General features: G+C 43.8%; 1 long non-coding RNA gene across 1 annotated transcript; it reads right to left on the bottom strand.

Annotated features, from left to right (window-relative positions):
* Positions 1 to 523: 523 nt before the first annotated feature.
* Positions 524 to 27393, bottom strand: LOC121850374. Its single transcript, XR_006085567.1, has 3 exons — positions 27333 to 27393; positions 7163 to 7254; positions 524 to 586 (listed from the first exon to the last, which is right to left on the bottom strand). It is a non-coding gene; the product is annotated as an uncharacterized LOC121850374 (long non-coding RNA).
* Positions 27394 to 27731: the final 338 nt, after the last annotated feature.

Here is a 27731-nt window from a genome sequence, read left to right on the forward strand (position 1 = left end):
AACGTCTCAGAAACATATGGTGCTATATCAAATGCAAGGATTATTATTATAATTATTGCTCTTGGTGACCTCATCCGCAGATATGGAATGTAATTTATAATAGTAATAATGATCCTTGCATTTGATATAGCACTTCATCACGTCTTCAAGACATAAGGTGCTATATTTCCAAACAATTTCCACCCAATCTTCCCTTTCTCCGATAGGCTTTTAAAATCCAACTTAGTGTCCTCTAACAATTTCTTAATTTAACTTTGAAACTCTTTTCATCTTTCTAATAGTGCTATACTATGAGGCATTGCCCTTCATCTAGAATCTCAAGGACAAAAAAGATCTGGTGGGATTCTGAAAGAAGCAACATTTTACTCTCCAGGATTGGACTGCTGCTCAAGAAAATGTAGTGGAGAAAAACAGGCCAAAATAAATGCATCTTCCTCTCGAACACACATGGCTATCCTCACACATGGGATATTACCCGCCCCACCATGCACATAATTGGAAAAGGCTATCTACCTTGTAGGGTCTCCGTTCTTCGATTGTAGCATCCGCAACACACCTCTGGGTTGAGCCAGGCTTGGACCAAGTTCTGGGGGAAATCACATGTACATTAATGTCTTATTATAGGTTTTCAACTGTCACCAATCCCAGCTCCAACACTCTACAAAAAGCGAGTACACATTGTTGGTTATTTCTAGAACACCTTGCACTTATATGGATTATATAAATTATTAAGTAAGTTGAAAGTCACAATGCACTTTTAGAGAAACATCTATGGGGTATCAGCCTCTGTCAGCGTTCTCGCCACTAGCCAGAAGACTGTGTGTAGGTTTAAGACTCACATCAGGACTTTCAGTGAATAATTTAAGCTAAAAATCCAATGCAGCGCTAGGGGTGCACTGCATTGTAAGAGGCACCATTCTTCAGATGAGACGATAAACCAAAGTCCCATCTGCCGGTTCAGGTGGATGTTAAAAGATTCCATGACACTATTCTCCTGGTCAAGATTCTCACAGACAAAAAAAAAAAGATTGATCATTCATTTCTTTTTTTTGTGGGACATTACTGTGGGCTGTCAGGTTTCCTACAACTATATTAAATGTAAGTTATTAAACTTCTCCACAGAAATAAATAATATATATTCCCCACAAAATTTGAGTTAAGGTTGTCCGTTGTGGAGGATTCTACATTCAAAGACCAATAGACCTATATACAGGTGATTTTTCTCTCTTTATTTTGTTCTATCCATACCTCTAACCTTACAATATTAAGAAACTAAAGGAGAGAGGGAGGGTTCATGCAGGGAAGCGGATTTCCCAATCGGCAAAACAAACCTGCAAGACATGCGTCACCTAAGATCTAAACAATAGTGCTTTTCTGAATGCATGTGGATTACTCCACATAGTGGCTTTACAGATAGCATTAATAGAAGTTTCCCTAAGGAATTCTGTTGTACAGCTGTGGAACATGTCGAATAGTTGTTGATATGGTTTCCTGCAAGAAAGAATGCTAACAGTTGAGTACACACCAATATTCATTTAGCAAGATGTTATTTGGAAGGAAGTTTTCCTTTAGTTTTAGGACCTTTGTGATAAATGATAAACTATGGCAAAAGACTGAATAAACTAGTTTCTTTAACCTAAAAAATATGCATCTCAGAAGGGACCATATGGAGTTAAATGGAAACAAACAGGATAGGGAAGGAAACATCTGAAGAACACAACACCAAGGAAACAGAACAAAAGGGCACGGGAGAACATCTTGATGCTATAAAATGATGATACGGTTAATATTTAGATACAATAATACAAAATAGGCCAAATTATACTTCGTCCAAAAACTCTTGTGATTTCCTTTTAGTCATAGGAGACTTACGAGGCTATTGAGAAGTCTCCAACACAATTGCTTTTAGAAGTTGCTGCGATGTGGCACGAGTCTTCTCACTTGTATATTTATCCACACCATTTTTCCTCAACATCGATCATGTTGACCTGAATGGTGCGCGTGCTTGTTTTATAGATTATAAATGTTTCAGGCATTTGCAGCAGTGCTTAAAGCTCTCTCAGGTGTCAGACAACAGAGCATCACTGGACTCCTGGAGCATCCTGAGCTTTGAAGAATTCTCAGGCCATTTAAATCCAACTGATCTAACGACATCGGTTGACCCAATGGAACTAAGACGAGCAATATCATTCGCGCATTACAAACGATCTATTCCACTGATTCATGATCAGGTTCATGATTTTTTTTCAAAAAAAAAAATGTTTAAAATGAAGTCGTTTGACTTGTTGGGTCGGTCATCAGGTGTCAAACAGCACGCCATGCTCCGAAGTGCCATCGAGAACGGGTTGGCCTGAGCCGTATATGGATCACCGCCTCGTGCTGCTAATGATTTCGTTATACACAGCTTAAACCTTGTGGCGGAGCGACACCCCCATGGTTTGGCTGGGACCCTGCGACTCAGTGCAAATGAAGTCCACAACCTGAAGTTGGACCAGAACTTTATAATCTGTTATACGCTTAAATTCCAACTGACCAACTGTCAAGACGGTGTGGTAATTGGCACATCTCTATGGATCAACTCGAGTAAAAAGCTCGATCCATTCTACAAAAAAAGTACAGATTTTTTAAATATCATTTTAAACAAATTCGGAAACATCCTTTAAATTTTTTTTTAAAATTAGTGACAGACCTAATCGCACAAAGCTGACAAATTTAAGAACCGGACAACCTATGTACTATATTTGTAAACGTGTCTGCGCTAACTCTACAACAACAACAAGATTGCATTTATAGAGCGCTTTTCACGTCGGGAGGACATCCCAAGGCGCTGTACAGTTGGGTCAGGACCCGAGCAGTGGGGGAAATGGTCAGGGTGAGGGGAGGGAAGGGAGGGAGCGAGGAGGGGGTAGAGAGTCGAGCTGAAGACGCGAGGGGATTAACAGCAACAACAACTGGCATTTATATACTGGCTTTCATGTCGGAAGGGCATGCCAGAGGCTGAGGAACAATTAAAGAGGAACAATCTGAGGTCTAGGCTGGACTCACAGTGGGGAAGTGCAAGGAGCAATGAATTGACGATCTATCGCGTGCGTTTCCCCCTTTACACTGCTCAAGAGCTGAGAGATCACATGGCCCACGATGTCAGGAAAGGTCACAGAGGGAGAGCGCCGTCACCCGTGTGATCTCTCCAGCCACAGACCCGGGTCTGGCTCACCCTAATGGCGTGTGTATACAGCATGCAAATCAAACAGTAGCGAGCGATAGCAATGTTCCCTTGACCTATTTAAAGCTGCACAAGCCCAATTTGTTTTTAAATTTGGATCTGCAGTCTGTTTTCAAACTAAGATTTGAAATTCTTTTCAAATTTTTTGAAATAAGATTTTTTTTTGAAATTAAGATTATTGAAGAAGATGTTTTGAGGTCTATAGCTTCCATTAGAGGTTTTATTCAGAGGTAAATCAAAGCTTCACATCTCGTCTTTGTGAACTCAAAGGGAAAAATAATACGAGCAAGACAAAGTTATACTCTAAAGATAAGAAATGCTTACTTTAGAACATCAAGATGAACAAAAAGCAAATTAAACAGCTACAGTAAAATTTTAGTTAAATGAAACTGACTGTGGATAACAGAACTGTACTGCATTAAACGAATGAATTAAAAATCCTATTTTCTGGCTAAGCATATAATCCTCGCCAGTTGTCAGCCGGCCTCATCTCTGGGTCCAATCCCATGTTGGAACTTTGATCTCACAGACAGACACTCCAAAACACTGGGAGCGCTGCATTATCAGAGGTGCCATCTTTCAGATTAAATTTTAAACTGATATCCTATCTGCTGCTTCGGGTTGACCTTAAAGATCCCATGACACTATTGAAAAAGAGAAGAGTTTCTCCTGGATTTCTACACAATAATCCTTCACGTCTGTTTGTGAGATATGACTGCACACAAATTAATGGTCGTGTCCTTTGACAAATACAGTCACTACGCTTTATGAAGTTCCATGGGAATTGCTTTCAGATTTTTCATCATTATAAGCACTATATCAGTTGCAAGGATTCTTATAATTCCAAACATTTGCGGCTGTGAAAAAGATCATTCATTGATAAGCACAATTGCAACATATTCTACGATTTATTAGAGTAAATCCTGTAAAGCACTTTGAAGTGTCCACCAATGTGAAAGGACCTGTACAAATTAAAATAATTTTTTATTGTTTTTTATAGTGCCTATGATTTTAAATGTCTCAAAGTATTTTACAGGCAAGTATTATTTAGTTGGTGCCTTTTTTGGCACATGCAGAAACCCATTGCTATGCTTAAGAGTATCCAAATGTGCACTGCAATTCCCCCTCATCTCGAATGGCAGAATTGTTCTTCCAAGTCATGATGAGGAGCCAGGCTGGCTGTTCTGAGCCGGAGGTAACCCAAACCACTCGCTACGCCCCCTCCCCCATAATAATCCCTAGTCAGTTTTGTTACAACATTTTTAACAACAACTCTAAACTCCTTGATTAGGTAAATATTTGGACAACTCTGCAAGAAGCTTTATTTTGTGGATGTTTTATAGCGTACTTTAATTTCTACATACAGACTTGCAATTTGAGGCCAAGCCATGATTGTTAGGGGGATACGAGTTGTTTGTTTAGTGTAAGGCAAAACCCCTGGTACTATACTTTGCTGACAAACTAGTGAAAATATTGCATTTGTGCAATATTTCATGGCACTTAACACTGAGCATTAGTTTTTTTGTCCACTGTTGAAAGCTCTGAATTTTGAGCAATAATTAATTCAGCTCAATTACTCTAATCTGAAGAAAACACTACCAAACACAGTGGTTAAAAAATATCTACTTAACTTTCCAAATCGTTTGATTTTAAATAGGAGAAAGCTTTGAAAAGGCAATGCCTGCATTGGTAATGTTTAGTAATGGAAAAAACATGATATACCGCACTGAACCCTGGTAGGAAAGTTCACAGTACACAAAGGTAAATTCCCACTAGGTAAATAAAATGAATGGAAAAAACAACAACCTTGAAAACAGCAATGCCTCAACTTCTGCTGTTTCTATACAAACCAAAAGCACAAATTCCATGTTGTTCACACAAATGCAAAATTTAACCAAGCGAAGCTGAGCTCCCACGCATTATAAATCCAGTGTCAGTTTATCAAAGTATTATACACCTACTGTAATAGGTAAACTGTCAAAAATGCGTATGGAGCTATTTGTGTAACGTTTTGCATAAAGACGTCACAAATTTGCAAACTGATGCCAATCCAGACGATAAGCACGAGGGATGGTTTTGGTTGACAGTAAGAGTAAATACATAACATGTAGGAGCAGGATACGCCATTCGGCCCTTCGAGCCTGCCCCACCATTCAATCATGGCTGATCTTCTGATCTAACTTGTTAATAACCTGACCCTGCCTTATCCCCATATCCCTTAATCCCTTTTGCAATAAGAAATCTATTTATCTCAGTCTTGAATATGTTCAAGGACTGAGCGTCAACAGCCCTTTGGGGTAGTGAGTTCCATACATTCACCACCCTTTGAGTGAAGAAGTTCTTCCTCAACTCAGTGTGAAAGGGCTGGCCTCTGATTTTAAGGTTGTGACCCCTGGTTTTAGTTTCTCCAACCAGGGGAAACAATCTCCCACTATCTACTCTATCATGCCCTTTGATGATCTTATAGGTTTCTATAAGATCCCCTCTAATTCTTCTATGTTCTAGAGAATATAGGCCCAAATTGGTCAGCCTATCCTCGTAACTCATCCCCTTCATCCCTGGCACTAACCTAGTAAATCTACACTGCACCCCCTCCAAGGCAAGTACGTCCTTCCTTAAATGAGGAGACCGAAACTGCACACAGTATTCCAGATGTGGTCTCACCAGGGCTCTATACAGTTGCAGCAAGACTTCCCTACTCTTATACTCTAATCCTTTCATAATGAATGCTTACCCTATATGTTTACCCTTCTCTTGTAACAAGGAATAGATACTTTCCCTCCAACAAGAAGTTACACTTGAATAGCATCTTGCATGTGACCGACTGAGTAGCCAAGCTGGGAGGGAGCTTGGAGATTATGCAGGAGGGGGAAAGTGTCTGAAGGTGGGCAGTATTCTGTCTTGAATTGATAGCAGAGAGGGAAAGGCAACATGGAATGATTTCAGGACAAAGTTCCAGAGAGAGAGAGAGAATAAAGTAGCTGAAGGCTTGCTCATCTTTGGTGGTGCGGAGGGTATGAAGTAGGCAGAGAAGAGAAAATAGCCAGGGAAGTAGAGAGAGGTTATGAAGCCCAAATTGATTCCCCGGGGAGAGCCAATGGAGCTGGGTGAGAATGCGTGATCTGCTCATGGAGTCTATCACGGAAGAGGTTACAGGTTGTGGAGTTCTGGATCACTTGGAGATTGTACAAGATGGGAATTGGAGACTAGCAAGCAGAGAGTAGAAAAGTCAAATCTGGAGGCACCAAGGTTTCCATAGCCTTGCACCATTATAGCTCCAAGGCACTGTCACTAGTAAGGGGCGATATATAAACAAAAGATGTTGTTGTGGCAGAGACAAGCGAGTTGCGGAGATGGAAATACTTGGTCAGCTCCTACATGGAAAGTTTGAAGGAGAGTCAGAGTTGATCAAAGCACCAAGATTCCAGACAGGCCATGTGAGCTAAAGCAAACAGCCGAGACAATCAATATCTGAGGTGAGGAGGCACCAATGGGAACCAAACAGAATAGCTTCAGTTATGCCAACACTGAAGAAAGTTACAGCTCATCCAGCACTCGATGTCTGACGGACAGTGTATCAGAACATCAGTGAACCTGGAGTCTATGATCGAGGCAGAAAAGTTGGATGTCATCTGGAAACATTTAAATGGACCCCATGCCTGGAGATGATGTCACCAAGGGGGTAAACATAGATGATGAAAAGGACATGTATGTGTTCGTGTAGGAACAAGAGTAGAAACCGTAAGATGAGACAAACCACTAGAACAAGTAGGAGTGAAACCAGTAAAGTTCAGAGTCTCCATTTGAAACCACAGAAGACAAAAATGCTCAAGCATTTCTTGACTGATAGGATGTTAAAGATCCAGCAAGGGTTGCCCAGCTAGAAGTCCTTTAGTCCTTATGAATACAAATGTAAAATGGACAGATTTATGTACTTACCTAAATTTCATACGATGATTGATTCCGCATAAATTCCATAGATTCAGAAATGCCTTCCTCAAACAGCAAGATCAAAAGAGGGCAGAATACATCTGCAATATATAAACAATTCAAAGTGCTAGTTATTCATACACAAAGTAAGCTTTAGAAGTTTAATTGAAAAAAAATCATGAACATTCTTGACTGGTTACTCATGTAAAGCACAGAGAGTTTAATCAACTTTACCCACTCTGCGTAAAGCTGATTCCAATCTTCTGGGTTAAAAATCTCTTAAAACCCATCTGTTCAACTGTGCCCTTGGTCTTCACACTTGGACAGCATCCACTATTACCACTGTTGAGCTCTTTGTGTCATACATGAATAGTATGACTGTATATAGATGCAAATTATTGCTATTGATAGCGAAAAGGAAAATACCTCGCTTTGCTTGGTCACATAGTTCAAAGCAAAAATAGCTTTGATAGCTCTTTCTTCTTAAAATAACCCCCACCTTTGTAGTTTTGCAATTATCAATTCCGCAAGTTGATTTGATTGTGCCTCTCCTTTTCAAGGAGCTAAACCACAAAATGAGATTGAAATCATTATGTGGAGAAATTTGGAATTGAATCCACAAACTACCTTCTCCACTTTCAAAGACTCATCAATTCACGGACTAAATAAATTTTAAGAAAGACTAAGAAAGTCTCTAAGAAGCCTGGATTAAGATGGGAATTGGGGTAATTGTCTGATCTTCTGCTATTCATTCCTTAACACTTGTATGTCTTAATTTCCAGAGATTGAATAGAAAAAGCATTTGTAAGATTTCTGCAATTTGCAGTGCCTGAGCTAATCATAGAATCATATAGCACAGAAGGAGGCCATTCGACCCATCTTAACCGTGCCGGCTCTTTGAAAAGAGTTTCCAAATCAATCCCACTCACCCGCTCTCCCCATAGTCCTGCAAACTTGTCCTCCCCAAATAATCTACTTCTCTCTTAAAATTTGGTATCGAATCGGCTTCCACCACCTTTTCAGGCAATGCATTCCAGATCCGAACAACTCGCAGTGTGAAAAAATTTCTCCTCCACCTTCCCTCTGTTTCTTTTAACAACTATTTTAAATCCGTGCCCTTGGGTTACTGACCCACACACCAGTGGAAATAGTTTCTCCTTATTCACCTTATCAAATCCCCTCATAATTTTGAATACTTCTATTAAGTCTCCTCTTAACCTTCTCTGCTCCAAGGAGAATAATCCCAGCTTCTCTAGTCTCTCCTGATAATTGAAGTCCCTCATTCCTAGTACCATCCTGGCAAATCTCCTTCGCACCCTCTCCAATGCCTTGACATCCTTCCAAAAGTGTGGTGACTAGACCTGAACACAGTACTTTAACTGAGGCCTAACCAGTGTTTTATGAAGGTTCATCATAACTTCCTGACTTTTGTATTCTATGCCCCTATTTATAAAGCCGAGTATCCCGTACGCTTTTTTTAACAGCTTTATCTACCTGTCCTGCCATCTTCAAAGATTTACTTGTATGAACCCCCAGGTCTCTGTTCCTTCACTGCCTTTACGATTCTGCCATCAGCTTATACTGTCTCTTCTCATTCTCCCTCACAAATGCACCACTTCACATTTTTCCACATTAAACTTCACCTGCCACGTGTATACCCATTTCACCAGTCTGTCTATGTCCTCTGGCAGTCTGCTACTATCCCCCTCCCTGTTTACTATTTTTCCTAGCTTAGTATCATCTGCAAACTTGGAAATTGTACTCCCTATACCCAAGTCCAGGTCATTTATGTAGATCAAAAAACAGCAGTGGTCCCATTACTGACCCCTGGGGGACACCACTGCACACTTCCCTCCAGTCAGAAAAACAACCATTCACCAGCACTCTCAGCTATCTGTCTCCCAGCCAGTTCTGTAACCAATGCTGCCACTGTCCCTTTAATACCGTGGGCTTCGATTTTGCTTACAAGCCTCTTATGTGGCACTTTATCAAACGCCTTTGTGGAGTCCTGTAGCTCAGTGGTTAGAGCACTCGCTTTGCAAGTGAGAGACCTGAGTTCAATTCCAGGCAGAGGGCGAAACCTTGGGCAAGTTTCCTTACTCCACACAGAGCCTAATAATAATCCCTCCAAAACCAAAAATAATAATAAATTGGTTATTTTCAATCTACGACTGTTTGTGGGACATTGCTGTGCGCAATTGGCTGCTTTGTTCGCCCACAAATATACAGTCAATTCACTTTACAGTGTGTTCTGTGAAGCGCTTTGGGATGTCCTCCTGACATGAAAAGCGCTATATCAAATGCAAGGATTATTATTATTTTGAAAATCCTACACTCTCCTCCAATACTGTGGCATTTGCCTCATCCTCTTTTGTGAAGACAAATGCAAAGTACACATTCAGTACATCACTCTGCCTCCACAAGATTTCCTCTTTGGTCCCTAATTGGATCCACCCGAGTTGAACTAACCTTTTATTCTTTATATGCTTATAAAATACCTTAGGGATCCCTTTTGTTACCCGCTAATCTTTTCTCATACAATCTCTTTGCCTCTCTTATTTTCTTTTTCAGTTCTCCTCTGTATTTCCTATATTCTATTTGATTATCTTCTGTACTTTGGACATTTATCATAAGTCTCGTTTTTCTGTTTTATTTTAATCCCAATTTCCTTATTCATCCAGGGAGGTTTGGATGCACTACTTTTGCCCTTCGTGGGAATGTATTTGTTCTGTCCCCGAACTATCTCCTCCTTGAAGGCTTCCCATTGCTCATTAGCTATTTTACCTGCCAATCGTTCTTTCCAGTCCACCTTGGCTCGGTCCCTTTTTAACTCACTAAAATTAGCTCTCTTCCAGATGAGTATCTTCACCTTTGATTGTTCCTTGTCCCTTTCCATTAGTATTCTAAACCTAATGATGTTGTGATCACTGTTGCCTAGATGCTCTCCTATTGAACCCTGTTCCACTTGCCCCACTTCATTCCCCAGAACTAGATCCAGCACTTCCCACTATTTGGTGGTCCTAGTATACACCTAACAGAGTAACAGCTCCTTTTCTGCTCCTTAACTCTAACCAAATAGATTTTGTTTTTGGACCCTCTCGCACATTGTCCTTTCCAAGGGTTGTAACCATGTCTTCAATCAATATTGCCAATACCCCCCACCCACTCCTTTTTTTTCTTCCCTGTCCCTCCTGAATGCATTGTAGCCAGGAATATTCAGCTCCCATTCCTGCCCTTGTTTGAGCCAGGTCTCCGTTATTGCCACTATATCATAACCCCACATGTCAACTTGAGCCTGCAGCTCACCAATCTTATTTGTCACACTCCATGCATTTACGCACATGAACTCCAATACCGACCAAGTCTGCTCTACATTTCTCCCCTGTCTAATCCCTCCTTTTTCTGGATTACTCCTTATTACATTGCTATTCGTCTTTCCCAGCCCTCTATGTAACTTGTTTGACCTCTCTGATGCTATATCCTGATTCCCTTCCCCCTTCGAAATTAGTTGAAACCCTTCCCCACAGCACTAGTTAACCTCCCTGCGAGGACATTGGTCCCAGCCCTGTTCAGGTGTAACCCATCCACATGGTACAGGTCCCACCTGCCCCACAACTGGTCCCAATGATCCAGGAACCTGAATACCTTCTTTCTGCATGATTTCTCCTGTTATGCATTCATGAGTTTGATCCTGCTGTTTTGATACTCACTTGCATGAGGCACTGGGAGTAATCCAGAGATCACCACCTTTCAGGTCCTAACTCTTTAGCTTTTTCCCTAGCTTTTGATACTCTCCCTGTAGGATCTCAGCCCTTGCTTTCCTTACGTCATGGATCCCAAAATGGACCAGGACTTCTCGATGTTCCCCTTACTCCTGTAGAATATTTTGTACCCATTCCGTGATGTCTTCAACTCTGTACAAGGGAGACAATATACCATGCGCGTCACATCTTTGGTTGCAGAAACACCCGTGTACTCCTTTCACCATTGTGTCACCAATGACAATTGCATTGACACTTTTCCCTGGGATTCCTGTGCATCCACCCCTGTGCTTTTGACTCTCCTCCCCGGTATTTCAACTGCAACCTGGAAGGTCTAAAGGCCTTGTTTGCTGAAATCAACATTTCTATTTATTACATAATTTCAAAAACAATACGATTAAACTAAACTTTCAACCCTATGGCCTCCATGTCGAGACAGTTCATCTTGAAAAGCCCTCTTCCATATGCCACTCACAGATTATCACACTGAAAGCTTTGGAATGACAGCTGAGACAAACAATAAAGTTCAACCTGATCTTTCTCTTGTTGAAACCTGGTCAAACTTCAATAGTCTGTCTCCCAACTGGCTATAAATGATTTTTGCCAATCAGAGAATAGATTTATGGCATGGGTACTAGTTACTGAATGGTTTGTGCGTCCCTGGGGTCACAGAAGAAAGGTAACTTTACTATTTAAGCTCAAGGTGAATAAGAATACAAAACAAAAGTTTAAATGCTGAAAAAATAAAGAAATGGGAAGAAGAGAATATTTTAATATTACAATAATGGAGCAATTTGTAACAACTAAAATCTTAAGAATAGTTATCCAAGGGCATACAGTATACAAGCAGCAAATGCAAATTATAGTTTGGTTTAGATTGAATGGTTGATTTCCCCAAGGTCCATTCAAAGCCCGTAGACCATCCTTTGGGCAATCGAAGACCTTTGAAAAGATCATGGAGAATACCATTAAAGAACCAATCGCACTACTGGTTCTTTGATAACATTTAATCCTGTAGCTCAATGGTTCGACAACTCGCATCGCAAGCGAGATACCTGGGTTTGATTTCCGGTAGGGAGAAACCTTGTTTACCTAGCAGTAAGTAGGAACCCAGTTGTTAGTCAATTAGTGGATCACTTCCTTCAAAAAATAATAAAATGGTCATTTCAATCCATGACTGTTTGTATGACACTGCTGTGCATGATTGGCTGCCGCATTTCCCCACAAAATATAGTCAATTCACTTTACAACATATTCTGAGAAGCTCTTTGAGACATCTCAAAGACACGATAAGGGGCTATATCAAATGCAAGGATTGTTATTATTATTTATTATAACATTATACACAAAGATCCAAATTTGGTGTTCTGCCTATGAGCTCCTAAAGGCGGTGATATATTGCTGTGGCATAGCTCCAAAATGTGCTGGCAGTCCTCCATGTTGACATTCTGCTAGCATGATCTTGAATAGAATCTCAACACGTTTAGCACAAGAGGCCATTCAAGCCTATACTGCCTCTGCTGGGCTACCTTTCCCACAAGAGTCACTCTTATGTGATGTCCTTTTTCCTCTAATTTTCGGCGCCTCATTTTTTTAATATAAAAGATGCATCGAATTTACCAACGTGGTGCTCGACTTGGTTTCACCAGCCACATGTAGCAACATGTTCGAGTCGCAACAACATTTGTGCAAAAATGTTTTATTCCAATCCACCTTTCTGCTTCTAGTAATAATCTTGAATTTATACACCCATTCATCCATGGGTGATAGGAGCCAAGTGCGTCCTTATCTTGCTAAATGTTCCCAGGTTCAAGCCCCACATCGAGACTTGGAACTCATATAGTCTATGCTGACACGAGCAGTTTGCTGCATTGTTGAAGGTGCCATGCTTTGGATGACATGTTAAACCAAGGTCTCAACTGCCTGTTCATGTGGTTGTTGAACATCCCATGATATTTTTTTTTGAAAAGAAGTCTTTTGTGTCCTGTGCCCTGCTCAACACTTCCCTCAAAATTTGGTCACTCACTTCATGTCTTTTATGGAACATTGTTTTGCACAATTAGCTGCCTCATTAACCCACAAAGTACATAGTCACTTCACATCCTGCAGTAAAGTGCTCTGAGATATCCTCCAGACATGGAAGGCGCTGTATCAAATGCGCGCATTATTTTTATGCATGTAATTATACTTTACAAAACTGGCTTGGTGAGATCGCAATCAGAAACGGTGATTATTTTCCCCCCTCATAATTCAAGGGACAATGAATATCATTGTAATGCAGCACTATTGCCTGAGCTGAGATGATAATTTCACACAATACATAGATCCACAGACCTTGCAGCTATGTCTTCAGATTTTGTTTTTTAATAACTATTCAACTTTTGACTGCAAAGAAATAATCGTGACACATTTTATTCCTAACATTACACTCAGATACTGTAAATAATAATCCTTTCATTTGATATAGCGCCTTATCACGTCTTCGAGACTTCTCAAAGTACGTCACAGAATATACTATAAAGTGAATTGAATGTATATTCTGTGGGCGAAACGTGGCAGCCAATTGCGCATAGCAGTGTCCCACAAACAGTCGTGGATTGAGTGACCAAATAAATAGACCTTTATCAATGTTTGATCATCTACAGTACCTACAGTCATCTCCCACTCTCTCCTGCTCAACGTCAAGTTTTGCTACTGTTAAACGTTCCTGCATGAAGGGTGAAAGTTGTTGTTGATGTAAACAAGAAAACATCAAATATGGTATGGCAGGAACACAATTAATTTTTTTATTAACTTGTAAGGTCTACGTTCGAAACAATTATTTTACTAGTTAAATTCACCATACCACTCGTGCTAAATTCAAGTCAGCGCTGAATTATTTTCCCAAGACATTTTACACCCAAAGCAGGATTTCAATAGGATACTTCAGTATAGCAACTCTATAGATTTTGTCAAAGGTCCTCAGACTTATAAAATGTGTCACTGTCTTTTGCTGTAGGCTGACTATAGTTTGTGCCTTGAGCATTAAATATCTGGACAACTGGATTGAATTGTACACTGCATGCCAGGCAGGCACAATCCACGCTGAATTCCTGAGGGTGGATTTAGTGGAGGTTCTCTTATACTGTTCGCCATAGTATTTCATCTCTACAATGCACAGGTTATATTTCAAACTGAAGAATAACAAGTGCTAGGGAGACCACCATGGGGCCATTACTGGTCGATCCCCCAGAGGAAATCGATAGCAATAAACAATGAAATTGTCTGGAGGGAAAATATGCGCTTAAATTCCACAACAGAATATAGACGCACATGGAAACCAATGTGAAACCAATTCCTGGGAGCTCCATCACTGATTCTGAGGCCTAAAATTGAAATCTTGTTTTAGAAATGTGACTGTAAAACTGAGATCCCATCAATGGCTTCTACCCTGCATCTCTGACCTCCTCAACCTCCCTAGCCTATCCCTCAGACTTACTGAATTAGCGCACAACTTAGGCGTCCCTGACTAGGATTGCCTTCCTCCACCTCCGCTACATTGCCCGCCTCTGACCATACCTTACCCCAGACGTAGCCAAAACACTCGTCCTGCCCATCACCTCCTGACTTGACTCCTCAAATGCCCTCTTTGCCAGTCTCCCCAACTCCACCGTGCACAGGATTCAACTCATCCAAAATTCTTCCACCCACACACTCACCCGTACTGAACTCCGTACCCCCATCACACCAGTTCTAGCCAGAATCCACTGGCTCCCTGTCATTGAATGGATCGATTTCAACATCCTCACACTCGTTTTCAAATCCCTTCATGCCCTGGCACCTCCCTACCTCTCCAACTTGCTTACCCCTAATCCGCTGACCCTGTTCGGCTGGCTCTGGCCTTATGCACATCCCTAGTGCCCTCCGTTCCACCATCGGTGGCCGCACTTACAGCCACTACATCCCAAAACTCTGAAACACTCTTCCTCTATCCCTCTACTTTGACCCTTCCCCATTTTCAGGTCGCATCTGAAGACCTTCCTATTCAACTGTGCCTATGGTCACCTCCCACTTCGCCCGGCTCGGCCCTGTGCTCCGTCCGGCACAGTCAAGCACGCTGGAACGCTACCCTGCATGAGGGGCACTATATAAATGCAAGTTGTTGTGTGTTTTGATTCAAACAAAATTTATCCAATGGGAGGGAATGAGGAATAATCCAATACTTTGAAATGTTATGGACTTGCTTCAGATCAGTATGTATTTGCCTATCAAATGCATACTAGTCATTCAACAACACTGCAGTATATCCTTTGGCACCAATTACAACCATTATAAGTATAGCTCCTGTAATATAGAGGTTTATTTTGCACACCAACAAAGTTTGAATTGATACCGAAACAATTGTAGATTTCATGTCTGAAGTCGAACTTGGCACATTCAGTACTTAGGGTATCTACAGAATATGCTTGAACAATCCAGGGGGATGAATTTAACCTTTTTCATAAGCAGCTGATTAATTCTAGTTATTGAAGCTATCATTCACACATTTGAGAGAACACACAAGCCAAGTAGTATTTCATTACACATGAATAATGCATCAACTTGTGTACTAGAAAAACATCACTACTGATGCTATAACAGTTGTTCAGTCAATTAGACCAGAAAATAAAAGGGGAACCCGACGCTTTGAAATAAAACATTCCTTTCCACTCTTCCTATTTTTTGCTTCTGCTCTTTACAGTACTGCATACATACCAATAACTACCCCGTATAAACCTTTCATATTTTGCTTTCACTAGAGTACCGAGTACTAGAAAAATACATTTAATGGTCATTTTTAAACAGGTGGCTATTTGTAAATAATGTAGCACATGCTTGGACTACCAAAATACCAGTAGCAAAACCCCAGAACAGCTGGTAAGAGAAATTAGTGATTTTATCTCCAATATCAAGAAAAATATAAATTGAGCTTTCAGTTGATTCAGTTACATTTTGCCCAATAATACTTTTTGTATCTTGATACCCAATACTGTTGATTGCTGGCTCAATCATTTGAGTATTTGCTGCAATGATTCCTAAATGTGCAAACAATTACTTGCAATATTAAAAGTTCCATACAAGTATAGAAATTTACAATAAGTAGGATATTCAGCCCATTGTGCTTATGCTGGCTCTCTGGAAAAAAGAGAGGTCCCAATTTTGTTCCCAATCTCCTGTTTATTTTCCCCATGCACTTTTATATTTCTAGTTTTGGTTATTTACCTAATTCCTTCTTAAAACTTAATATGAATTATGCCTCTAGAAGGGGCATTCCATGTGCTAACAACTCTATGTAAAAAGTATTGGAGTTTTAAAGAGTACATTAGGATACAGCTGGAATCGAACCAGCTAAAATCGCACAGCTTACTAGCATGAGGTACTGTAAGCTTCCTGCTGCTTCGCCAGCTTACACCATACTACCCTTTAGGTAGTGCAATGCATTGGAGTGTCTGCCTAGACAATATGAATGCAAAATCCTGACATGGGCCTTGCACCGCTGGCTTCCTGACTCAGAAGTGACAGTGCTACCTTAAACGTTTCTGATTTTTCATGATTTGTGCCTTTTTTAAAAAAAACATGGCTGAACCATGAGTTTCCATTAAATAATCACTAGAACAAAATGACAACCCTATAAAACCTGTAATCAGTTTTAGTTTATTTGAGCAGATAGCCAGGGTTGTCCATTCACCCCAATTAATGTGAAATAGTCTCGGAGGATCTTGTTCGTGGAGAAGCATGTTCTTTGTGTGATTCTCACGGAATTCTGAAACATTTCACGAAAGGATCCTAAAGCCAATTCTGAAATATTTATAAATTTATATTTATGAAATATTTTTTCCATTAATTAAAGACTGAGAGGGAAGAGGCAAGACATCCAGCATTGATTCGCTCCAGTAGTATTTATACCTCAGAGCTGGAAATTGTATTTTAAAACCAAACACTAATTTTACCCAATGGCTTGAAACACAAAGCAGATATGATCTTGTGGCACTAACTGCATTTACACAACAATTTCAGTATAACAAGACTAAGTTTACAATCAGGAAACTAAGAAGAAATAAAATGCATCTATAGTGATTTACTATAAATGCACTTTACAGCAACTGCCAAATGTTGTGGTTTTTCTGTGTTGGCAAACTTGGCAGCCAATTTACACACAACACAATTGCCTGCCAAAGAAACTAGATAAATTTGCTTCTTTTAAATAGCCCTCAACTGTGAGCACAATCTCCAATATGGGTCTTGAATCTATAACCTTTTGATCCAGAGGAACGGGCAGTTTCTGAGCTGTACCTTTATGAATCTATGAACCCAGCACTCCATACCAATAGGAAGCATGACTGCAATTGGCAGACATGGTCCGTCCGGTCAAGTTATTCACTACAGCAATGTGTTAAAATATCAGGGGACATGAGGAAATAATTATAAAAAGTAGAAAGTTAACAATAAAATAGTCTGCCATTCATCCCATCTCATTTGTGCTACTGTTTTTGTAACTTATAACTTTTTTAAAATTAACTAAGGTCCATTTTATATGCAGTTTAATAGACTGGTGGGACAATTTACATGAAGAGGTCATTAAGGTGAACAGCACAAATTGGTTTAAAAAGCAGCTCTATGGAGAGAAAAGGAATAAGATGTAGGAAACAGTCTGACAGATGGGGTTAAGGTAAATCAAATTGGAACAGACTTGTCGCTAAGCACCTTCCCAGTTTCACAATAATTATGTTCGGACTAAAAATGATAAGTAAACAAGTGACAATGTTATCAATCTAGAAAGAAACTGAGCTATGGAGAATGAGAGCGTGAATATGAAATGAAGATCGAGTATTTGAAATTCTAAGAGTGCATTCAGCTTCCTCTCAAATTAGTTTACTTTCCCGCACAACTGTTCAAACCTATCTCCATCTCAGCTTCATTCTCAATTTCTTCCATAGCTCAATGTTTTTCTAACCTGCTTTCTTTCTCTACTTATTTTCCTCAACTGTCAGACACATCTGCCAAAAGCCCAGAATATCAGCAACATTTTCATAATCCACTACTGAACAAGTGTTTGCTACAAAAAATATTCTTAAACAAAATACACCAAACTAGGTCAAAATATGTGTCAACGGTCAAAGCATTACACATTACAATGCAGTGCACTTGTAAATCAAATAGAAATACTGGCTTAATCGACTTCAGCTGCTGATTTCTGCTAGAAGCATGTGTGTGTGTATGTGTACAAGGACAAAGCTGGACTTCCCTGTCACTCTGTGCAGTTGACAGTCAGGCAGCACTCATTGCTGCTTTAACCCACAACTCAAAGGCAAGAGTGCTACCAACTGAACCAGGCTGACACCTTGGCACATCTTTCCTTAAAGAGCCAAGTGACACATCACACCTACATACCAAGATGTGATTGGATTGGTAGAACATATGTCAAGTTTATCTCAGAAATCCCCATTCTTCCTACCCTTGGGCTGATCATTTGAAGAGGCTGATTCTTTGCGGCTTATATTCTGTATGCATGGAACCTGAAGCCTACAGATAAATAAGAGCAGATTACAAGACCAGCATCTGAAGGGCCAACGGCTTCGCTCTCAACATTTTCCTAATATAAAGATCACTTCGCCAACAATTAACAGTAGAGTCGACAAATAGTTCCCATATAATGTAAGGACATTGTTTTCCATGATTCATTTATAAAGATAAGACTTATGCGGGTTTTCCTGTATATCTTTGTGCTACTTCAATTCTCAGGATCATCCCAGTTCCAATCAATAACAAACCACAATGTGGGAAAGAAACTGTTTAATCTCCCATGAGCAATCGTGGTAAGATAAGGATCTAACAGGTATAAACCAATGGTCTACCGCTCTTTAACGCAGCATAATCAACCCAATAATATGTTGTGCCACAGGGCTTCTCCTAAGTTACATTTTCAATTAAAAAAATTCTGTACCCTGTTTTATATAATAATGTGACTAGGTAACAGTCAAATTGTTGAATACAAATTATCATTCCTTGTAGATTTGGATTTTGTCTATTTTTCTTCTACCTTAATCATCGGTGCTAGCACAATCCAGCAGACCTAGACATAACTCATACATAGGATTAACTAGTATTCTATTAAGAAAACACTGCAGCTCACAATTGTGCCTAAAAGCAAATTCTACATGCTGGCAGTTTTACTAATCTCCCTGACCACAACACCCCCCACAGCTTGGGCCCAAATCCCTGACTGTCCAGCCCCTTGGGACGACCTCCCGACATGAAAGGCGCTATACAAATGTAATTTTGTACCAAACATAAACCTAATTCATGAGTAACATTTTCATTTGGCGGAGGTGTGAGCTGTATTGGGATTCTGAGATTGTGTCTTTAATGAATGCATTGATTGTAGGATCGCATTGGCTACCTCACTCTTTCAAAAGCAAAAACAATCAACAATTTCTATTGTGAATGATACAACTAAGGAGCTACAGAACACTAGCTACTCATCTGTAACAACCATTTAGTTCACTAACTTGTGCTACAATGTCAAGAACCGACAGTACAAGGCTTGTTCAATACTGCAAACCAAAAGTTGACATCATGAAACTCAGTGTGAACTGAACAGACTTATCAACAGAACACTCCAGGTAGCATAATGCCTGCTATGTACGACTGTACACTAGGTACATAGGTTGAGAACACAACGGTCCTTCACACCAACCATTTACAATAGTATGTCTGTCTCTCGGTGACCTTAGATCTTTTTACCAATAAGTCCAGAGTCTTCGAAATGAAATGGCAACTTAACCATTATTTTGAACCTACTTGGTCTACTGTAAAGTACAGAGCTGGTACGTGGGGAGTTCTTGTCTGGTATGAATAAGACCATTCACCAGAGCTGTAGTGCTAACAGCTGTGGCTAAAAATGTGGTTGTGTTTGAGGAAGATTCGGCCGGTTGCCTGTAAGGCAAAAGTCAGAGCACCATTCATTGCTGTCCACCCTAAAAGCAAAAATGAGGTTCTATTTCTCTCACCACTTCTCAATGGTTCTCCCAGATTCTTCCTTTTCAAGAAGTCATTGCACGATCTATGTTAGTATGCAGAATAGTGTTGAGGTGGAGCCTATTCTACAGCAATAGAATAAAAAAAAATTCATTCCAGAATTCGAATACGAACAAAGACGAATATACCAGCAAAACAGACTTGCAGGTTTACAAAAAGTGTGTATTTGCATGAATACCTTCAAAATATCTGGTGTTTAGTGGTGAGATGAAAACAATTTGTTGCATCTACTTGTTTGGATAGTAATCGGTGTTTGTTTCAAAACATGCTTCAGCTAAAAGGGAAATTGTAAAACACAGCTTGGAAAGTCCCCATTATAAGTGCTAACAAAATTCAGTGTTCAGCAATGGCGCACAAGGCTTGTAGATTTTAAAATAGTTTACACCATTGGTGAATGTCAACTTGCCACAATCTGACCTCTACAAATGGAGTTGATGTGGCACACTCGATACTGCTACTTGCTGTGCCACTAAATGATTGCATGCAGTTTTGTGGTGTTTTCCCACACCGTAAGATGTTGGCCTTGGCCAGGGTGACAGCGGATGGAGAGGAAGCAGGAAGCTAATCATCCTAGCCTCCTCATGTATGTATCAGCCAAATCAAAAGTGGCACTAGGGGCAGGTTATTCAAACAGAATATGGTGTGCAGGACTGTAGACTTAAGAAAAACAGCACTCTAAAAATTAGGACTGTTTTTTAAAAAAAATTGAAAGACCAACTCAACACGTGCACAGATCTACCAACTTTATATTGTAAAACTTCTCTGTAAATTACTAAAACAGCTAGCTAAATTCTCAGCACAATTATTATTATACAAATGCATGAGTTTGCAAGGTGCTGAACATAACCCACAGGATGCGGTAACAGCAAACCTCAGTCGTTGGGCATTCAATTTAGTCAAACATTAACCTTCCAGCTAAATAAAGTAGAAGGTGAAAATATATTTCTATTAATGGAGTCAGAAAGGAAGCTCTGCACAGCAATGTTTGGACAAAGATGTAAGCACTAACATTTGTGCTGGGCAGGCAGCCCTCTGGTATTTTGGTCAATCAGTAGGTTTGAAGTGCTGTCCTTCAGACTAAATGTCAACTAAGGTTCGTTCTACCTGTTCTGGGGTTTCAGAAGGTACTGAAGACTCCACACACTATTCTAATGAAGAGCAGGGTCACCCACTTTCCTGGTTAATACAGCTTCCCCCATTCAAAATTATTGTTTTTCAAAAAAGATGAAATGCACCCATTCATAATAATAATAATAATCCTTGCATTTGATATAGCGCTTTTCACGTCGGGAGGACGTCCCAAAGCGCTTCACAGAACACACTGTAAAGTGAATTGACTGTGTATTTGTGGGCGAACGCGGCAGCCAATTGCGCACAGCAATGTCTCACAAACAGTCGTAGATTGAAAATGACCAATTTATTATTGTTTTTGGTTTTGGAGGGATTATTATTAGGCTCTGTGTGGAGTAAGGAAACTTGCCCAAGGTTTCGCCCTCTGCCTGGAATTGAACTCAGGTCTCTCGCTTGCAAAGCGAGTGCTCTAACCACTGAGCTACAGGACTCCACGCTTCATGCTGTTTAACTGGTATTTATCGATCCCTCCAAGTCTGACTTATGAGTCAAACAGGCTGGTTAACAATGATCAATACTTGCAGGTCTCCATAACTCCTTAGTCAGTTCAATGCCACATACATCACATTCAACTTCCTAACAGACTTTTTGAACAATAAAGACACAGTGTGAATTGTGCCAACCTCACTCTTTAGGACACAAACCCAGGAGGTTCTGGTCCCAAAGCCAATACTCAACCAATTGAGCTACCTACGAAATTAAAAAAAACTGACCACCACACTTAACTTAATTCCATACTGAATGCAGTTGAACCTTATGTTGAAATTGTGACTGAAAACCTTGGGAGTAACATTTGTCTAGTACACACAACTTATCTGCCCACGTGCATAATATTTTGTTTGCAGTTAACAATTGGGTCTGTCAACCATTGACATAAAGGTTGCAGAAAGTTAAATTTTGTGTTGGTAAACCCACACCTTTTATTTAAGTTTGTAAGATTTTTAAAACAAGGAACAAAAAAAAGCAAAAAACACAAATTACTTAGATGGGTAACCTAAGGACAGAAAAAGCAACTCTTTAACTTTGTACTTTAGAGATAGTTTTTTTTCAAGGGTATTTTGCAGTTTGAAACTTGACTTAACTTGCCCGCTTCAAACATAAATCACAAGATGTGAAAAAAATTAAAGGCTTTGTTCACAGGTGCTTGCTCCACATATATCACTAACAACAACAACAAAATTACATTTATAGAGCGCCTTTCACAACACACATAAGGAGCTGGAGAGTCAGGGGTCAGGATCCGAGCACGGGGGAGGGGTGGGGTAGGGGTGAGGGAAGGCAGAGGGGTGGGAGGGCGACTGAAGGCACGATCAAGGAGGAGGGTCTTGAGACCGGCCTTGAAGGGAGGAAGCGAGGCAAAGGGACAGTGGGATGGAGCTCCAGAGTATGGAGGCAGAGAGGTTGAAAGCTTGGCCCCCGATGTGTGTGCGCGGCTGCAGGTCGGGCGGGATACATGGAGCAAGCCAGAGCCCGCTGAATGGAGGGAGTGGGCAGGTTGGTCGGGAGTCAGCAGGACAGGGAGGTAGGACGGGGTAAGGCCATGGATGGCCTTGAAACTGAGGACAAGGATATTGAATTCGATCCTCGGGGGGATGGAGCCAGTGGAGTCAGGCGAGGGTGGGAGTGAGGCGGTGTTGCGGAGGTGGTGGTAGGCAGTGCCGGTCATGGCGCGGATGAGATAGGAAAGGACAGTTTGGGGTCAAATACGACACCCAGGTTCCTGACTGGCTTAGTGAGGTTGAGTGTGCAGCTGTGGATTCTGATGCCGCCAGCGCCTGAGGTGCGGAGGCGCTGGTGTGAGCCAATCAGGAGGGCCTCGGTCTTGCTGACGTTCAGTTGGAAAACGTTGTCCTTCGTCCAGGACTTGATGTCGGACAGGCAGTTGGTCAGGATGTCAGTGACCCTGGAGTTCAGGGTAGAGGCAGAGAGATAGATTTGGGTGTCATCCGCATACATGTGGCAATTTACCCCATGTCCGTGAACGATTTCACCAAGAGGGAACATGTAGAGGGTGAAGACAAGGGGACCGAGGACAGAGCCCTGAGGAACGCCGCACGAGACAGTACGGGTCTGAAGGAGAAGCCGTTTGCAGAGACGAAGTGGAGGCGGTGTGAAAGGTAGGACCTGAACCAGTCAGATTGTGCGTAATTCATCCAACCTAAAAACTGAGATGCTGCTCAACATCAGTTTGGAATGGAATCTGAATTTGCAGAGAGCTTAATTGCTCCGAGATACAAGCCACGCAAAGAGCACCACACAAATGTAAGTTGTTGTTGGAATTAGTGACAAAGAAGTTAAAGTTAGCCCCTGCCTTAACTGAGTACATTGAGAAATGTAATTACAATGAGGCTCGGTCGAGTGTAACACTAACACACATCAGGACCATACTCACCAGCAAATGTGCACACGACTATACCCAGAACAGCAGAACAACCTCAACAAGCACACAAAGGTCTGACAACCATATGTGAACGGGCAAACATCATACCCAAACCAGACAAGAATGTACATACATAAACTTCAGAACGAGACCTAAAATCTCACCCAAACAAACAAGAGTCATACAGAGAAACCATAAACATCTTACATACCACAGATCAGTGAGTTGATGGAAGCTTACACACCGACACATACACACACACACACACACATCAAGGCTCGGCAGTGTGCACATACATGCATAGACACACCACATGAGGGTCACATCAGAGCCAGTACAGTGTAAACATTCTCAAGCACACATCACATACAGGACAGTGAATACACACGAGTCATGACAGTGTAAACATTGACATACGCATTTCAAAACCAGACCCAGGGCAGTCTAAACACTGACAGGCGCACACACCAGAGCACAGGCACAAGACAGTGAGACAGTGAGCGCGCAGAAGCCAGGACAGGGACAACCCGGTATGTAAAGTATAACTCGAGTTTTGTAACGGTCTGGAATCAGTGACAAAGGCAGAGAAAGCAAAGAAGGCCCCGACTGAGTGCAATTATAGAGAAATACACAATGGGGCCTCGACCAGAGCAACACACACAGCCCCACACACACACACACACCCACACACACACCCACACACACACAGCCCCACACACACACACACACACCCACCCACACACACACCCCCCACCCCCAAACACACCTCCCCCCCCACCACACCCCCCCCACCACACCCCCCACACACACACCCCACACACACACACACCCCCACACACACCCACCCCCACACCACACCCCCCCACCACACCCCCCCCACCACACCCCCCCACCACACCCCCACACCACACCCCCACACCCACACACACACACACACCCACACACACCCCACACACACCCCCACACACACACACACACACACCCACACACACACACACCCCACACACACACCCACACCCACACACACACACACACCCCCACACACACACACACACACACCCACACCCACACACACACACACACCCACACACACACACACACCCACACACACAGCCCCACATACACAGCCCCACATACACACACACCCACACCCCCCCACACACACAGCCCCACACACACACACCCCACACACACCGCCCACCCCCACACACACCTCCCCCCCCACCACACCCCCACCACACCCCACACACACACCCACACACACACCCACACACCCCCACACACACACACACACACACCCCACCCCCCCACCCCCCCACACACCCACCCCCCCCACCCCCCCACACACCCACCCCCCACACACCCCACACCCACCCCCCCACACACCCACCCCCCCACACACCCACCCCCCCACACACACCCACCCCCCACACCCACCCCCCCACACACACCCACACCCCCCACACACACACACCCCCCACACACACACACACACCCCCCACACACACACACACCCCCCACACACACACACCCACACACACACACCCCCACACACACACACCCCCACACACACACACCCCCCAACACACACACACCCCCAACACACACACACAGCCCCAACACACACACACCCCCAACACACCACACCCCCCAACACACACACCCCCCAACACACACACCCCAACACACACACCCCCCACACACACACCCCAACACACACACCCCCCAACACACACACCCCCAACACACACACCCCCCCCCAACACACACCCCCCACAACACACACACACCCCCCAACACACACACACACACCCCCCAACACACACACACACACACCCCCCAACACACACACACACACACCCCCAACACACACACACACACACCCCCAACACACACACACACACCCCCCAACACACACACACACACCCCCAACACACACACACCTCCCCCCAACACACACACACACACACACACACCCCCCAACACACACACACACACTCCCCAACACACACACACACACCCCCCAACACACACACACACACCCCCCAACACACACACACACACCCCCCCAACACACACACACACCCCCCAACACACACACACACCCCCCAACACACACACACCCCCCAACACACACACACCCCCCAACACACACACACCCCCCAACACACACACACCCCCCAACACACACACACACACTTGACACTCACACCCACCCCCCCACACACCCACCCCCCACACACCCACCCCCCCACACACCCACCCCCCCACACACCCACCCCCCCACACACCCACCCCCCCACACACCCACCCCCCCACACACCCACCCCCCACACACCCACCCCCCCACACACCCACCCCCCCCACACACACCCCCCCCCACACCCACCCCCCCCCACACCCACCCCCCCCCACACCCCCCCCCCACACACACCCCCCCCCACACACCCCCCCCCACACACACCCCCCCCACACACACACCCCCCCCCAACACACACACACTCCCCCCCAACACACACACACACCTCCCCCCAACACACACACACACACCCCCCAACACACACACACACACCCCCAACACACACACACCCCCACACACACACACCCCCACACACACACACCCCCACACACACACACCCCCACACACACACACCCCCACACACACACACCCCCAACACACACACCCCCAACACACACACACCCCCAACACACACACACACCCCCAACACACACCAACACACATCCCCCAACACACACCCCAACACACACAGGCACACACACCCCAACACACACACACACACCCCCAACACACACACACACACCCCCCAACACACACACACACCCCCCAACACACACACACCCCAACACACACACAGCCCCAACACACACACCCCAACACACACACACAGCCCCAACACACACACACAGCCCCAACACACACACAGCCCCAACACACACACACCCCAACACACACACACACCCCAACACACACACACACCCCAACACACACACAATTCCAACACACACACACACCCCCAACACACACACACCCCCCAACACACACACACCCCCCAACACACACACACACACCCCAACACACACACACACACTTGACATTCACACACACCCCCCAACCCACACACACACCCCAACACACACACCCCCAACACACCCCCACACACACACACACCCCCCAACACACACACCCCCCAACACACACACCCCCCAACACACACACAACCCCAACACACACACACACCCCAACACACACACAACCCCAACACACACACACACCCCAACACACACACACACACCCCAACACACACACACACACCCCAACACACACACACATCCCAACACACACACACACCCCCAACACACACACACACCCCAACACACACACACACACCCCAACACACACACACACCCCCCACACACACTCCACATACACACACACCCCCAACACACACACACACACACCCCCCCACACACACACACCCCCCAACACACACACCCCCCCACTTGACACTCACACACAGACGCTGGACGGAGCTCCCCTCAGGTTAAGGAGCTGCTGTCACGCTCTCCGGCTCTTTGTTCACTCTCACTCAGAGCCCGAGGCAGCCGGAGAGCCGCGCACACACACACACACACACGCAGAGCCCCTCTCACCACCACCACCACCACCAGCAGCAGCAGCTTTGTTCGCTCTCCTCCCGCCGTCAGCTTTTCACGCCGGCGAGTGAGCGCCTGAAACGAGGTCCGGGACCGCGGTCCATCGCCTCCCGTCCCCCCACCACCACCACCGCCGCCGCCACCGCCGCGTGTAGCAGAGCAGAGCGGCTCGTACCTGCGGCCCCGGGGCTGTGGTCCGCTCCGCTCCCCGCCTTTGTGTTGGGTCAGTGCCGCCTCCCACTGCTCTCAGTCCCCGGTGCTGACCCCGGCCTCCCTCCCGCCGCGCTGTGCCGGTCTGTCTGGGCCCTGGTGCTCGGCTCCTCGCTCCGCTCCTCTGTATCGCGGTCCTCACCACCGTCTCTCTCTTGGGTTTCGCTTTCTCCAGGATCGCTCACCGCTGTGGCTCCCAGTCCCGCCCTCGGCCTCGCCTGATTGGTCCGCTGACGTCACCGCGCCAGGGCACGCCGCTCGCAGCCCTGGCCGGCGATTGGCCAACGGCGGCATCGATCATGTACGTCATAGCCTCGCGGCAGCTACTTCCGGAAGGGTGAGGAGCGCTTCCTGGCGGTGAGAA

The sequence above is a fragment of the Callorhinchus milii genome, unplaced genomic scaffold, assembly GCF_018977255.1.
Source record: "Callorhinchus milii isolate IMCB2004 unplaced genomic scaffold, IMCB_Cmil_1.0 Scaffold1, whole genome shotgun sequence".
NCBI classification, from domain to species: Eukaryota; Metazoa; Chordata; class Chondrichthyes; order Chimaeriformes; family Callorhinchidae; genus Callorhinchus; species Callorhinchus milii.